Consider the following 5,745-nt stretch of genomic DNA (forward strand, 5'->3'; position numbering starts at 1 on the left):
TGGTTAGGCAGCTCCCACAAGATCCCCAGCCTGAGGGCAGGCACCCTTCACAGGAGCAAAAGCAAAGTCGTGTCTGTGTTAAAAAGCGGGAGCTGAAGATGTCCCAAGTGACATCTCTGTCAATGTTTGAAAAGGAGAAATTCGATCCCAGGTAAACTGATGGAGTGGCCGAAGAGGGAATTGATTAATAAAATACTAAAAGAGAATAACATGAGTAAAGGAAAGTAAAAGTGTTAATGTTGAAGTTTCAACTAGTTAAGGGCAGTGCCATTTGCAGAAGTAGCCTTTTGACACAGGGGTCTGTACTGAGTATTATCATAGGGTGTTCCTTGCTGTTCTCCATTAGGTGGCCAGTGGCTTTGGTGGAAGGGCAGCACTGTGGGTACCTAGGTGACCTATCCATGTCAATGAATTATATAGGTTGGAAAAGACATTTAAAATTATTGAGTCTAACTGTTAAAGCAGCACTGCCATGCCCACTACTAACCGTTAGGGACACACACACACTTCTTTTATATCCCTCAAGGGACGGTGACTCCATCACTGCTCTGGGCAGCCTGCTCCAGCGCTGAACAATTATTTCAGTGAAGATATTGTTCCTAATATCCAATCTAAAACTCCCATCGTACAACTTGAGGAAATGATCCTGCGATGAAATCCACATGCCACTCACTGAGTGGCTGCTGTTGCCATCTCACCCCAGAGTCAACCACAGCACCCTGTGCCTGGCTGCAACAAAACAAACGCCATACAGCAAACAGGTAAAGCCGTGTCCTGCTGAGCACAGAGCTGTTATGAGCTGACCAAGAAATAGAAAATATAAGGATAATGTGCTGCTTCTCCACTCATCCCAGGATTGCCTGTCCCCTCAGCTATGTTCTACTGGCCTCCTCGCAGCCATGGGGGGGTGCCAGCATCAATGCGGATCTGTCTCCGCGCTGGCTGCAGCGCTTGCCTCTTTTTCCAGTTGCCATAGGAACAGACTAAGGCCTCTAAAGCATCGCGGTGGGGTGCGCGTCTAGGTCATGCTGTGGAGCAGGCAAAGATTTGTGATAAATTCAGGGAATTGGGGAATTTGGCCAAAGTAGCATGTAGAGAAAGGACTTGAAAAGACAGAACGGAGATAAATAAAAAACTTTTATGACAAATGGCTGTATGTTGTGCTAGATCTATCTGAAATCCTTCTCGGGAGTTCAGGTGAAAGGGTCTGGGAACACAAATTGTAAGGAATGGTTTGTCCCTGAAGCATGAAGGCAAAGCTACCACCTGAAAACATTTAGAGACCTTTGGATCTCAAAACCCTGCATTATCTTCAGTCTTTACGATGTCTAGTTGTAACTTACTGCTCTCACCTATGTGACATGCCTGGCTGATAATCTCCTGCTTCATGGTCATCCATTTGCCAGGGGAGGTTTAGATTGGAGGTAAGAAAAAAGTTCCTTCCCCAAAGGGTACTCAGGCTGGTGAAGTCACCCACCATTCCTGGAAGTGTTCACACACCTTGTAGACAAGGCACTCAGTGACATGGGTTAGTGGTGGCCTTGGCAGTGCTGGGGAAAAGTTGGACTTGATGATCTTAAAGGTCTTTTCCAACCTGGATGATTTTATGATTCTATGGCACGGGGGGTGCCTGATACATGGGTGTTCCCCTGATACAGCTACTGAGGACACCAATATGGCAAACTCCATTCACTGCCAGGCTTGAGTGCTTTGAAGGCACTTTCTTATTCATTTTTCCCTGTGTGGTGAAGCTACAGTGTTTGCATTTTATTATTATAAGATAGGGAATGATGTATTTCCTTTTTATGTGATTATTATTAATTTTGGACTCACAACATGTGCTATGGTCTATTCAGATGAAAAGTGAAGTAGTGAAGTACTAGCCTCCATGAGGAGCTGAGCTCTTTGTTCCTGATTTTCGTATTCCTTATAGGTTAAAAATTAGTATATCAGGTTTTAGTCAAGGACAGGAAAAGGCAAATGAACTTTCTCAGTTTCTGTCATCCCAAAGTCCTCCGTTTTGCTATGACTAAATTAGTTCGAAATGGCTATGCAGGGAGGTTTTTATTTTGCCTGTGATGCTCCTAGGTGCCAGATTCAGCCCTTCAGCCTTCTAATGCTTTAGTAGTTTTAGAGCTTCTTTATAGAGCTGAGACCAACTATGTGCTTTTAACATTTTTGTAAACTAAGTCAAAGTAGATTTTAAAAAACATACTCCTTTATTTTTAATAGAAAATTATGCAAAATCAGTGTGAAACTAGAAACACTCCAAGCCAACAGAGCAGACAGGAGCAGTTTAGCCCTTATTTTTTTTCCAGAAATGCAAATTACTATTACAATTTGCCTTGTAGCAACCCGAAGTCCAGCCCATACCTTCTCTTTCTCCTTCCTAGGAAAAGGAATTTTTCCCTATTTGCAGGTAGGAGCAGTCAGTAATTGGCCACCACTCTCTGGCTGGTGTTTTAACTTTAACCGTACCAGACAAAATACATGACCTTGCACATCAGCTCCAACCAGGGATATAGTATCTGTGGAAAAGAATCCTGCAGGTAAAACATTAAGATGGATAATGCCATCTTAATGAAAACATCAAATTATTAGCATCGTGTTAATAAAAATGTCTTCTGGTGGGAAAGCTCTCATCTTTTTGGAGAGGCTGAAGGAGTTTTCAGTGCATGTTATTTAGCTCAGTCCTGAAGGGCAGCGACGCCAGAAGGGAACTCCTGGTGCCATGACTCCATTGGGCACTTCGGATGCAGGGACCACATCTCTTGGAATCCCAAAGAAGCCCCAGTAACTTTTTCAGCCTGGGGAAATCCTGGGATCTCCTCATGTGTTTGGCAGCAGATGTACAACCTGACTTCGTCCACAGGCATTTCTCACACTGACAAAATGTAATTAAAAACGAAAGCAAAAGAAAGAAAACGGGCAAACAAGGCACTTTTGTGCTTTCTATTGTCCAGCAACTGATAGGAGTGTAATGCACCTCTAAATTCAGTTTATGAGCTCCAGTCCTACTGGCACAATTTTTTGTCTATCCCTTTTCCAGTTGCTCTTAGGTTTGGCATTTCTCAGTGGACAATTACATTTCAAAACTAAGAATGGCTTTGAGTATCTCAAGCAGAGTATGAGGGCTTCATTAATGCACTGTTAATGCACTATCGAAGCTCACTTGAACTCTACCTACCCGAGGTCTGAAACATAAAAATATAGCTTTGCAAAGCAATGATTATTTGATCTGTTTAAAGTACTCCCAGCATTAGCCTTGTCTTCTGGTTACAGTTCAATGTCAGCTCTTTCGGAGGCTGAAATATCTCTTGCAGATTTCTTTCATTATTTGGTCATTAGGAAAAACCCCAGTGCCACAAAGAATAATCCTGTGTTTTTAACAGAGGAGGGGAAAAGGAGAGCCAAACCTCATCCTGGTCTAGTTTGTCCCAGGACAGGGTGCTATTCCTGCACTTAGAAGAGGGAACCAAGTCATATGCAGTACAGAAAGAGATTTGATGCAAACGAGCAGCTCCCTAGCCAGGAGCAGCCAGGTTCAGGCAAACAACGCCTTTGTGAATGTATTGGAAAACTTCTAAGTCCATGTCCATTGATCTGAAAAAAAACCCTCGTGATCTGATCCCACTGAACTCATCCTGCTTGTATGCCATCCTTCTGCATCCCTCCCACCGCATCTCAACCTGCTGATCCTATCCTGTTTTTTCGCATCCCTGTGTATCCCATTCTGCTGATCCCAACCCACTCTCTCCCATCCTGCTGGCCACTATCCCACTGCATCCCATCCTGTTGATTCAATCCTGCTGCACTGCATCACACTGTATGCCAACCTGCTGATCCTACCTCACTGATCCCATTCCACTGCACCATGAACAGCTTTAGAGCTGAGTTTTCTTCTTGTTGCTGCTCTATTTTTAATAAAAAAAGAAATGTGCTTTTCTGGAGTAAATCTCTGGCAGTAGTTGCACATATTTGTCGGCTGGTGCTCGGTGATGCTTCTAGGTATGTCAGCTTCCCTGAGCCTTGAGAGAAGCAGCAGATCTGCCTGTGCTTAGACACAAAAGCACAAGGCTGGCTCAGCCTAATAGCAACATTTTGGTGTTCTTCCTTTGGTTTTAGAGCATCAATTGCTCGCAACAGCACCTCACTCCACCCAATGCCACAAGTACATCAGATAGCTCTTGGCCAGTCTTCTCTTATTTCCAACACACTCCTGTCACAAGATGCAAAGCTGGACCCCAGAGACCCTCCTTGCTGTGCAGGTCAAAATTGCCGGGGCTGGATGGAAAAGAAGAAAGGAAAAGGGAGCTGCTTAAAGAGCTGCTATTAAGGCATTCTTTTAAAACAGAAAAAGCTTCCTTTAGTCAACATCATGCAGCTTAAGAGACTGTGTCTAACAAGGAGGTAAGCAGCCTTGGAATTACGGCACAGTAATTGCTTGGTACTTAAAGTCCAGGTCTAGAAGATCTCCGAGTAATAACTCATTGGAAAGATATTGAGCGCTCATCTCAAAGAGGAAATATGGTCTCAAACAGGGAGCTAATGTCATGTAATTTATCCCATGGCAAATCAACCACCTTCATTACTGTCTGCAGCACAGCTATAGAGAGAAACCCAAAATTAGCTGAAGGAGAGAGGGAAGGAGGGAAGGACACGTTTTCTTCCAGTGCTTCTCCAATGGTGGCTACTGAAATCCGTGTAGCAGCAATTTGCAACCAAGGCTGCTCCCCTCACAACCTAGCTAGGGAATACACTTAGAAATCTGTCATTTTTATATGATTAGACTCCTAACATAGTCTAAGCTGTCACCAGGACAAATACCTGGTAGGACCCTCCTCCAGCAGCCTCATCCTTCAGCTTCTCTGTAACCTCCTAATTCCTCTAATTGTGTCTCTGGAAAAGAATCACGAGCACAAAGCAGGGGAAGGAGACACGCTTCTCTTCCATTGCTTGGCCACTATTTTTGGAAGGTGGCTCTGCTATTTCCTTCTTTTCATCGCCTTTTCTCAGATTCCCACATACCTACCACTTCTTTTCCCCAGAACTTTCATGATTCAGTGACGGACAGATGTCACTGGGGTCCAAATATGGGAATGAAGAGATCAGGTTAAATCTGGGGGCAGTTTCAAATGTCTTTTTCTTGGACACCTTCCTAACGGGGCTGGTTGCTGTAAAATTCTGCCTGACGAGCCCACTGTGGCCATGAACATCCACCAGCCAAGGTCACCAGCCAAGTTTCCCAAAGGCTTCACCAACCCATAGTTTCAACCCAACCTCAAGATTTCCTGACATAGTTTTTAACACTTTAAAGAAGTTTTAAGCCTCACAGAGCAGAGGCCACATGTGCAAACACCCGGAATTTTCAATCCCGACCATGGGTGGGACAGGGATTATCTGGCACAAGGCGTGACCAGGGACCCGGCTCTATAAGCAAAGAGTAGGCTGTGCTCTCACCCTCCTGCCAGCTGGGCTCGTTTGTCAGCGCTAATTAGAAGACATATGAAGAATTGTTTGACTTGGATTTACATCTCTCTGCATAGCTTCTCACTACAATTTGGATGAGTGACATTCCACGACTAATACTGCTGATAGCTAGGATTAGCCTTGGGGTACAAGTGGAGAAATAGGCAGGAAACAGAAATGTTGTGTTACCAAGCAGAGACAATGGCTGTGCCAGCAGCATCCCTGCATGTCACTAGGGCCAGGGCTAGGTTTCCCAACACATCCCAGTTTGCCATT

The sequence above is a fragment of the Nestor notabilis genome, unplaced genomic scaffold (genome assembly GCF_000696875.1).
Source record: "Nestor notabilis isolate BGI_N333 unplaced genomic scaffold, ASM69687v1 scaffold977, whole genome shotgun sequence".
Taxonomy (NCBI): domain Eukaryota; kingdom Metazoa; phylum Chordata; class Aves; order Psittaciformes; family Psittacidae; genus Nestor; species Nestor notabilis.